Source organism: Enhydra lutris, unplaced genomic scaffold (genome assembly GCF_002288905.1).
Source record: "Enhydra lutris kenyoni isolate GAN:26980312 unplaced genomic scaffold, ASM228890v2 scaffoldscaffold1, whole genome shotgun sequence".
Taxonomy (NCBI): domain Eukaryota; kingdom Metazoa; phylum Chordata; class Mammalia; order Carnivora; family Mustelidae; genus Enhydra; species Enhydra lutris.
The window spans coordinates 26,733,711-26,745,009 of record NW_019154085.1 but is presented as its reverse complement, the minus strand read 5'-3'; positions in this window follow the sequence as shown (position 1 = coordinate 26,745,009).

Sequence of the window (11,299 nt, the reverse complement as noted above, 5' to 3'; positions counted from 1 at the left end):
AATCAGTGACTCTGACCTCTCACTGGCTTCCCAGCGCATGGATTCCTTCAAGTCAAAAAAGAGGACCAACTCCCAAACTCTCTTTAAGTTTCTGCCTAGGAGTCCTAGAAGCAGAAACCATTAGTGCTTGAGGAAATCTGGAGAGACTTTTTACCCCATCGAGTCATTTCAGAGAAGCTGAGAGAACCATGGGAGAGAGGTGTCTTAGGACCTCATTTCCCCTGACAGTCTTCCACTGAATATCAGAAAAAAAGCTCCCAGTGCACAGCTGACACAGGGCTTACTTGCACATCTCACCAGGCAGCAGACCCTTCCCCCCTTCAACTTGCCTGAGCCCTTCGCCTCAGGCCAGTTGTCGGTCAGGCCAAGTCCTCAGTGGGATGTGAGCTAGGAAGGTTCTTCCTCTAATGAAGCTCACAATCCAGCAGGTCAGAAAAGAAATAATAATTGGCGAGAGACCAAAGAACACATGCAAGGAAAATATACAAGCAAGAGAAAACTATCAAAATGGTACAAGTAACTGTTGTAGTGTATGTCTACTTCTCCCTGTGTTCTAGGAATGGGCCATCCAGTTTAATTCAATAGTTGTGGAAAATATCAATGTGTTGGATAAACCATCTATTCCTTTTTTTTCTTTAAGTATTTTATTTATTTATTTGACAGATAGAGATCACAAGTAGGCAGAGAGGCAGGCAGAGAGAGAGAGAGGAAGGGAAGCAGGCTCCCTGCCGAGCAGAGAGCCCGATTCGGGGCTCGATCCTAGGACCCTGAGATCATGACCTGAGCTGAAGGCAGAGGCCTTAACCCACTGAGCCACCCAGGCGCCCCACCATCTATTTCTAAAAAATATCAGGATGCAACAAAATATGCTTGTCACTATAGTGACCATCACGTCATCTTTTTTTGGTAATTCACAGGACACCTCAGAAACTTATGGCCATCTGGGGACATCCAGAATATGCTATTCTGAACAAGAGGTGACTAATATCATTCTGGAATTAGTTGGGTCTTGTTTACTATCAGCACCTACAGTAGCACCTGGCACACATTAGGTGCTTAATAAATATTCTGAATGAGGGGCGCCTGGGTGGCTCAGTCAGTTAAGTATCCAAGTCTTGATTTCAACTCAGGCATGATCTCGGGGTCATGAGATTAAGCCCCACGATGGTCTCCACAGTCAGCAGGGAGTCTGCTTGAGATTCTGTCTGTCTCCTTCTCCCTTTGTCCATCCCCCCACTCTCTCTCAAATAAATAAATCTTAAAATAAATTTTTTTTAATATTCTGAATGAGTAAAACTCCTGGAACAACACAGTCATACCTTCAGCATGGTGGAAATACACCGCCTCCTTTGTCAACTCACACTCTGGCTCTCCAGATCAATCAGAGTAGAAAAGAAATGTCAGCTTTTGACTTCTCTACTCAATAGGCTGGTAAATTCCCTGTGCCTTGGAAAGTGGAACTTATGGGTACAAAGATGAATGGACTGGGTTTTTATATTTTATATGCACCCCGAGGAGCGAGTAGAAGAGCCCTCTGACAACCAGAGACCATTTTCCCCTGCCAAATGTCCAAATCACCCTCATGCCACCAGACAAATGTCTAGACTTCAGAGAATTCACTGCGTGTCATCTGCAAGTATGGTCCCAGGCATGGGACAAGATACTAGCTAATACCTAATGCTCTCAGTATGTGCCAGGCATTAAATTAACTATGATATATGTATTGACACACTTTGTACTCCAACAACTGATGAAGCAGATACCATTATTACCTTCATTTTATAGATGTGGACGCTGAGGCAAAAAGGTGAAGGAACTGGCCATAATCAGACAGAATTCAATCCCAGGCAATCCACTCCACTCCACTACTCACCCCTGCAGGACAACGGACACTAATTTAAGGGAAAACTGGATCGGCCCAATGTAGGGAGGTCGTCATGGTGGAGGTCTACTGAAAAATTTTGGAAGTTGGGGAAACTTGGGATGAATAATTATAAACTATTTCTGTCTCCTACCAAAAAAACCCAAAACCAACAAATCAAGCATCCAAAACCCCATAAACTTGAGTGTGTAGCCAAAAATCAATTTTTGATGCTGTCCAGATCATATCGTAGTTGAATAGATACCTATATAATGGAAGAGTTAGTTTTATCTGGGCACTGGGGAATTCTGAAAGGACAATGGACACAGTTCAACCACATTTTTATGGACAAAGCTCCATAAAAGATCACAGAGTACCCTCCTTCTAGGAAAAAAAAAAAAAGTTAAAAATTATCCTATTTGAAAATTAGATTTTTGGTCCTGGTTCCAGGTGAGTGGTACAGAGTGGATAGACTGGGGGCTCTAAGCATAGCCACAAAATTTTGGAGAACCCCAGTCAAATCTGTCACCATCTTACAACACACACAAAAAAAATCATAGAATTTTTTAGTCTACGAGATAATCTGCTGCTAATTTTGTTGTTCTGCCCACTGCATCCAAGGACTCATAACAAAGAGTAGGGGCTTGCTTTGCCTATAACAATAACCAATTCCTAAGAGTAATGATGTGCTTTTATAAGCAGAATTCATTATGCTGTGGAGGTGAGAAAGTTAGGAAGCAGGGGAAAAACACATCTTGCATTATTCCTCCTCACCTTTTCTCAATTACCCTGTTCCCTAGTAATAAGCAATCAAGAGTGATTTTCACCTGTAAGGGTCTGAAGCTATAGCAGTGATATAATGATAAACATTCCCCCTCACACATCTCCACCCACCTTTATTGGCAGAATGACAAGAGGGAACTGGGAAGTGCTTGGGGAGCCGTGGACAACTGGATGACCCTCCAAGATAACTCAAAGCAATATGAGTCCAGGGTCTGGGCTGTGTTGGGTTGGTGGCCAGCTGCGTAGCTAAGAACCCACCTGTGGCACCATATGGAACCACAAGTCCTTCTTCCTTCTGCCTCTTCCCGCTCAGCGGCATCTCCTCTCCACTCTTCACCCAGCCCACATGGGAACGAGAACCCATGGGGCGAAGGTTTTCCGCCTGCCCAAGCTCCAACTCGATGAGAACCACAGCCCTCATGACCCTGTCGGCCTCTGGTTGCCCGGCTGAGTCTCTTCTCTTTAAACAGGTAACGCATAACCAGGTACCAAACTCCTCACCATCAAACTCAGTTTTGACCCAAAGCCTCAATACACAATCAGGGAAGAAGAGGAGCCATGGTCAGGGGCATTCCAGGAAGAAAAGGAAGCGGCTTACCCTGCGCCTGTGCCCTCTTTGTCAGAGATGGAAGAGTCCTGAGAACAGAGCAGCCTCCACGCCCCTGGTGCTGGTCCCAGGCTGGTCCTCTGCGTGCTCTCAAGGTCCGGCCGGCAAGGAAGTGCAGGGCACCTTGAACCATCGGCTGCACGGCTCAGAGCACCACCAGAGCGTCCGCGGTCCTGGGGGTCCTCTCCGACTGAGGGGCTGTCCTCTGCTTCTGGGTCTGTTAATTAAGGAAGCGGAGACTTGGATTCTGCTTCTGATGATACTACCCTTTCCCCTAGTCACTTAGGAGGAGTAATAAAAAGAGCAAAATGAGTATCGCTTGCCCTATGTCAAGACTTATCATGAACTTTTTACGTATGTTAACTCATGGAGTTCCCCCAAACCACCCAGCAAGTTGAGAACTACAATTATGCCCATTTTTCAGATGAGAAAACTGAGGACCAGAGAAGTTCAGTGCCAGGCTGGGGTTGCATAGCCATACACAGCTGCGCTGGGATTTATACCTTAGGGGTCTGGTGCCATGTGCTGGGCTGATAACCACTACATTATACTGCCTCTCAGGAAAGTGGGAACGCATATAAAAGGTTTATCCTGATTTGAGGGGCATGGGAGGGGAATGAATGAGCCCTATGTCAGCTGGGTGTAACCTAGAAACCATCTGCGTCACCTGCCTCTCAAAGTCAGCGAACGTCAGCTGGAACATCCCTACCCCCCAGCCTACAGGAAGGATGAAGCCCTCAGCAGGATTCTTAGTAATTTAGATCTTAGTATTTCTTCTGTTGCTTCCTGCTCCCGTTTCCAGAATCTCCTGAATTCAGGGTTTCTGTCCCATCTTACAGTGATTCCTTCCCTGTAACTCTACGATAGCTTTACTGGGAATTTGAAGGTAACTTGAAGAGTATTCATATAAAAACCAGTAGTGAGTAACAGTTATGTGGAAGGTTCTTCTGAGGTGGACATCTCCAATGCCGATCAGATACGACTATCTTCAAGGGTCTCACGGCCTAGTTACTAGACGCTAGTAAGAGGCTCCACATTTCACATCAAGAAAGGTTTGCTCATGAAAGAGCCTGACGAACTCACTCTTACTAACTGTAAATGAGTAAATTAACAATATTACCTCTCCTGGGGAATTAGCACTTTTAGGAGGAGATTTTTTTTTTTTTAAGATTTTATTTATTTATTTGACAGAGATCACAAGTAGGCAGAGAGGCAGGCAGAGAGAGAGGGGGAAGCAGGCTTCCCACTGAGCAGAGAGCCTGACGTGGGGCTTGATCCCAGGACTCTGAGATCATGACCTGAGCAGAAGGCAGAGGCTTAACACACTGAGCCACCCAGGTGCCCCAGGAAGAGATCATTTTTAAGGAAAAACTCTGTAAGTGGTGGGATTTCAATCCCCATCGAGCAGGTAGAGGGTTTGCTGTGTTCTTTAGGCCAGGTCGATCACAGCCGTGTACATGCATTTGACCCAAAGGCACACAAGCAGAAGGACAAAAACACAGGAAGTGTATGACAAAGGCATTCTCTTGAAAGTGACCCCGAGTCGAGGCCTGTTGATGGAGCTGCTCTTCCGATGTCCTCAGGAGGACGGACGGACTCCCTGTAACAGGGGGAGACGAGCAGAAGAGGAAGGTTTCTCTCAAGCCCCCTGAGCTCTGGAATGTCACTTGGTTTGAACAGCCTTTGTGCTGAGGATGGATATGGGATATTACCACTCTGTCCCAGCCAGTGGCCATTCCAAGGGGTAACTTGTTGAGAGGGGGACCCTCTATACCTTCCAAGACAGGCTACTATATCTTTTCAAAAAAGAGATGGAGAGGGCACCTGGCTGGCTCAGCTAGTTAAGCATCCGACTCTTGCTTTAGGCTCAGGTCACGATCTCAGGGTCATGAGATCTAGTCCTGCATCGGGCTCCATGCTCAGTGGGGACCCTGTTTGAGATTCTTTCTCTCCCTCTCTCTTTGCCCCTCTCCCAACTCTCTGAATATGTACATACATACGTACATACACATATACATACATACATACATACAATCTTTAAAAAAAAAGAGAGAGATGCAGAAATTCTGTAGTTGCCACATCCCTGAACATGCTGAGAGCCTACACCTGGTGAATCATGGTGACATTATTGTAAGACCTAGCCCCCCTTCAAAGTCTCAGGGCTGAAGTATTATCTGATGTTATCCATCAGTCCTCAAGTCATTTTGGTGGACACATGCTGCTTTTATCCATCCAGTGCACAGAAATCCTCTTTCCCCCATAATGTGTGGTTTTGGTAGGGCTGAATCCCTAAACCCACTCCAGCCATAGCAACGGGACTGAATCCCTAAACCCACTCCAGCCATAGCAACGGGACATAGCAAAGATGACCAAAGTATCTTATTTCTTGGTCCACAGGAATTGGTTCAGAAATGTGCACATGCCCAAAGCCAATCCAAGTCTTCCAAGGGATTGTTCCATCAGAGCTGGTGGGAGACACTGTTTCTCTCCACGGTGGTTGTTAGGAACCTGGGAGTCGGGGAAAATGAAAGACCCCACTTTCTGCCACAGGGGAAGCACCTGTCTTCAGAGCAAGGTCAAGCAGGGATGTGCAACATCAAGGGCAGGAGAGACTCTTCAGGATCCATGACTGAGCCTGTCTCTTCACTGGATTTCCCGGGACATTTGCCGATTAATTGGATTTTTGTTTACATTAGTCTAAGCTATGTTTATGTTATTTGCAACTAAAAAAAAATCGATGAATACAAAGATTTCCATACATCCCAAAACAAAGCTTTGGCTTAAATCCATGGCACGTTGGTTGAGGGGCCAAAGGAACCAGAATGGGTTGCTTCTCTCTCCTATTGATTAGGGCCCCAAATTTGCATTATGACAGTGTTTGCAACAATTCTCCCCTAATCTTTAGGAATCTGCTCAGGGGTATCCAATGATTAGGTAAGAAGATAATATGTATGCAGAGAGGGTTCTTTTAAACAGCATCTTTTAAAATTTTTGTTAAGATTGCTTGGTGGGGGGGACACAATGAAAGGACCTAAAGAGAAAAGCAAGCCGGCCTTAATCAGAACTCTGACTTAAGGGCTTAGGAATGGGAAAGACCCAGGTATGAGGCTATAGGACCGAGCCAGGGTGCCAGGATACATAGCAGGAGCTGGGAGGCAACCCTGGGAGCAAATCTTGACCCACTGGTCAATGCCAAAGGGGCTTATATGTAGTATGGCCCCCCACGTGTGCCTCCACGTGTGTTGCTAGTGCTATTGTTCTTACTGGATTAAGAACACCCTGGTTCTGCACTTCATGAATGAGGATCTATAGAAGCAGCCAGAATGAGACCAGAATCCCTTGCCTTGTGGGCAAGTAACTTATTTTGTCCAGTCTCTGGTTCCTTACTAAAATAGAGATAATTTGTCTCTCAGGATCTTTGTAATATCGAAGATAATGCATATAAAATTGGCAGTGAATAAGTTATTGCTATCATCATTTTATTGTTCAACAGCGTTTTAGGAAAGTTATAGCATTACCATAATGTATAAAAAGCATGGCTAAATCCAAGCAAATATGGGTACCCATCACCAACACAGTGTCTTCATTTCGGTTTTCATTCAACTACAAGTAACAGATACCCAACTGGCAGGATCTTAAACAATTAAAGGTGTTTTGTTTTTGTTTTGTTTTTTTTTTTTCTGTAATGAGATATCTAGAGTAGGTGGTTGCTGGCATTGTTCCAACTGCTCAGTGATGACACAAGTGACCCAGGCTCGCTCTTTCTGCTCTGGCATCATTACCATGCTTCTTGGTCCCCCGTGGGTGTAACCTCACCATCTCAAGTGGGCAGCTATAACTCAAAGCAAGAGAGAAAGGACAAGAGCAGCCCTGGTCACATCTTTCCTTCCCATCAGGAGAGCAAAAGCTTTCCCAGAACTACGCTTCTACTTCTGGATGCTTTTGTGTTGGCGTGTGCATGCAGGCATGTGTGTGTGTGTGTGCACGTGTGTGCGTGTGTACTGGCCAGAAAAGTATCACAGAGTTCCTCTTAGCTGCAGGAGAAGCTGGGAAAGTGATCACTTGTCTTTTTCAGCTCCTGCTGTGGATTGCACTAAGGGAAAAGGGGAAGAGAATGGATGGTGGGAGGCTGGCCAGCGCATCTGCCCCACCCTGTGGGTAAGCAGATGAATTAGTGTGCTGCTTTGGAGGGCCATTTGGTAGTATTCTATTGAATTTAAAATGCACATATCCTTCAAACCCAGGGATTCTATTTCTTTGGAATTCTCCTGGAGAGAGAGTGGCAGATGTTGCCTTCTCAAGTAGCTTGGGAAATGAGGATCAGAGCGGTATCATTGTAATCATGAAACAAATTGGGGGAAAAAAAAAACTAAGTGTCTATCAACACGGGAGTGATGAAGTGTGAGATACTGAAACCATGGGATGCCAGTCACTATCGGAGAAAATGTCATAGACTTTGAAGGACTGACAGGGACAGAGCTCAAAGTCATGCCCTCAACCAGAAAATATAACCCGCAAAATGACGGGCACAATGATCACATATGTATAGAAGAACCAAAAAAGAACCCTACCCTCATTTCAATTTTAAAAATGCCGTGTTCCAGAGAAACGTGGAAGAGATACCACCAAGCTGATCAGAGTCATTTATTTCTGGGAGAAGATGAGGTTGGGAATGTGGAGAGCACACTTTCCCTCTGTTTGTGTTATTTGCACTTAACAATAAGGATGATTTCCTGTAGTATTTGTGTCATTTTTAAAATTATGGTACGTATTTCACAGAGCGAAATTTCAAACAACCACTGAAAACAAAGATTAGAAGCCTTCTAGAAAACGGGTGCCTTGTCGTTGGAGGAAATCCTTGCCCATCCTTCCTGAGAACCTTGCTTTGAAGGAAGAGCTGCCTTGCGGGGGGAGGGGGATGCAAGGCAAAGGCTTCCAATGGGGCTTCCAAGGGGCTTCCAAGTTTCTGTGCTTCTGTCGTTCTCCAATAAGGAAATCTGAGCACAAGGAAATTTGCCATTGAGAGTTATTTGATGATCCAGTGGAGGGCAAGGACAGGGAGAAGGATCTCAAGTTGGATTCAAGAGTGTCCTCTCCCACCTTCACTTTGGCCATGGGCCTCCAGACCAGATGTTTTCTGGAGAAGCCTCTGCAGAAACTGGAGATGGGGAGTTTTTGCTGCCAGAAAACATTAGAGAAGAGCCTGCCTGGCTGAGAGCACAGAGGACATCTGGCCAGGTGGCTGTGAGAGTGGCCCAGCCCTGCCCCAACAGAGCTGCAGGCAAAGCTGGCCAGCAGGACCAGTGGCCTCCAGGAGGCTGCTAGTGGGTTCTTTCCCACATCTCCCCTGCTTCTCTTTTCCCACCTTCCAAATCCTCCCCAGGCAAGAGTTTTCAAGAAGCAGCCAGACTATGCCTTCTAATAACAGATGACGGTGGACAGAGCAAACGATGCCAGCACCCGCCTCGCCAGGCCCAGAGCAGGCTCCAGCCCTCGGGAGCTGTGGGGCTCCGTCCACAGGAGCCAGTCAGGCCTCTGTCCTGGAGACGGGTCAGCTGGGCACAGCCCCTGAAGGCTGCCCCGTGTCCGGCCTCCCAGGTGCCAGTCCTGGCCTCAGAGCCTGCCAGGTGTGACTCAGGAAAATCACTCAAGGAGACTGACGATGTGGAGAAGAAGCAGGCAACAAAGCCGGGGAGGGCTGCTTTCTAGGCTCGGAGGCAGATGGAGCGCCTAGGGAATCAGGCCGAGAAAACCAACAAACATCCAACAAACAAAGAGTTCTCCAGCAGCAACAACACCGAGAAGGGAAGGCACAAGTGGGTATTTAAACATTTTCATAATAAAATTGGGAAATTTTCACAATAAAATGAACAAAATAGCCCCCCATCACAGCACGCTGGTGTGTCCGTGTGTGTGCAGTTTCTCTGGCCTGCAAGGCCCTTCCCCTCATATTCTTTGTGCATAAACCCCGCAGGTGACACATGGCCCCCTTGGAATGCCACTTTCTCTAGGAAGCCTTCCCTGCTGCCTCCTCCTTCTGCCCCCACCCAGAAGAATCAATCACGGGTTTCCCAGGGTTCTTATCTCATTTTGCTCGCACCATTTTGATAGCAGCGATTCCGTTCTCATTTATAAAACAGTGATCTGCATGCTGATCCCATCAGCCACCCTGAGAGTGCCTTTGAAGTCAGGACCGCGATTCATTCATCTCTCTACCTTACACGTGGTCTAGGACAATGGGAACTGATCATTGAATAAAGAGATCAATCATTCATTCCTTTTATAAATCTCTATGGGGCATCGGAATATAACGGGCCTCGTGCTAGGCGGTAATATTAACAAGATAAATAAGACGGTAAACTCGTTGGCCTCTTAAGGTCTACAGCCTGGGAGGAGAAGGCAGCCATATAAACGGATCATTCTAGGGAAGGGCTGTTGGTGCAATCATGCAGAGTATGCACAAGGTGGGAGGGGGCTGTGAAGGAGAGAAGGTTCAGTTCTCCCCAGCGAGCTTAGGAAAGTCTGCAAGACAGAAGGGATGCTAATTTGGTACCTTAGTTCAGGTCTGTGTAAAAAGAACATTAGAGTCACAGATTCGCTGGTGTAGGGAGCAGAGGGTGTAAGGAAGAGCCCTCAGACCACAGGGCAGGCCTGACACCAGTGAGAAAAAGAGGAAGGGGTAGAAAGAGCTTCAGACATCAGGTTAGTTTCAAGGAAGGTGTGGCCAGACCAACGAGGAGTCCCTGAGCCGAAGCTGCCTGCTGGAGGACTTTCACATCTCGTTGGACGGGGCTGCCTTCATGACCCACTGTGCCCCGCTGTTGGCCGGGAGCAGCCCACAGGACTCATGGCCTTGGCATGAACATGGTGGCCACTGCTGAGGGCCACACCCGTGATGCCCCTGCCACAGCAGAGACAACTGACACATCTTTATATGTAAGTATCAGCAGGCATACAGGTGAGGGTATGTGGGAGAAGACAGAAGGCAAAAAATGCTCCAGGATGATGGTTCTGCATAAGCAAAGACCCCAAAGCATGGAACGGGGTGGCTCATACATGGCCTGTAAGAGTTGGGCATGAACGCGGTGTCGGCTAGGAGCGTGGGGAGGGATGAGGAAGTGAGAGACGAGGCAGGCTGGGTGGCAGCAGCTCCAGCTTGGAGGTGGGTGGTGAGGAGTCATTGAAGATCAGGGGGTCTTGGAGCAGATCAGGGCTTGCAAGGAGGCTCTGGCCACCACGTGGAAGAGAGTTCAGAGGAGGCAGGCTGGAGAGGAAGCTCTGGCAAACGTTTGGGAGTGACGTACTAAGGAGGAGGTAGATGGGGAGAAGGAGAGGAAGAGAGGGATGTATGAGTGGCGGGACGGAAGAGCGAATACAAGGGGTCAGGTGCAAGCCAGCGGACCACAAGCTGGCGGTGCCTGTCCCCCAGAGACTCCACTATATTCAAGTCCCTGCCCCCTGCTCCGAGGCGAGATGGAAACGAAGCTGCGACTTGGACTCCTTGCCACCCAACAGTTCCCATTAAGTGAAAATACGCCCTGATGTATTACCAAGGAGAAAAAAAACCTCTCCCCAACATCTTGCTCTGCAGAAATGCAGGAACACGTGCCCCCCAATGCCGGCCAGTCTAAGCAGGCATGAACACGACTCCACTCCCAGTCGGAGCACAAATCCCCAGGAGGCGAGGCCATCCTTTCTCACTCCATTCATTTTCAGGGCCAGATGGTGTTTGCCTCCTTGACTTTCACTGCTGATGTCGCCTTGTTTGCTGAGTTTTCACAGGTTGCTACATTTCGTTTATTGCAATCCATTCTTCCACTTGCCCCACTTTGGCTCCCTGTGTCACGTTCATCACGACGGCAGGGAGACAAGAGGGGCTCCCAGCAGGCAGACACCTTCAGGGAGCAGGCCGGATCTAGTTTCCGCAGCTCAGCGCCCAGCCCCCACTCCACCCAACCCCACCTTCCCGCTCTGCAAAACACGGTGGTGGGAGCCCTGACACCGGTAAATGCAGGTTTTTGTTTTTGTTTGTTGATGTTTTTTTGTTT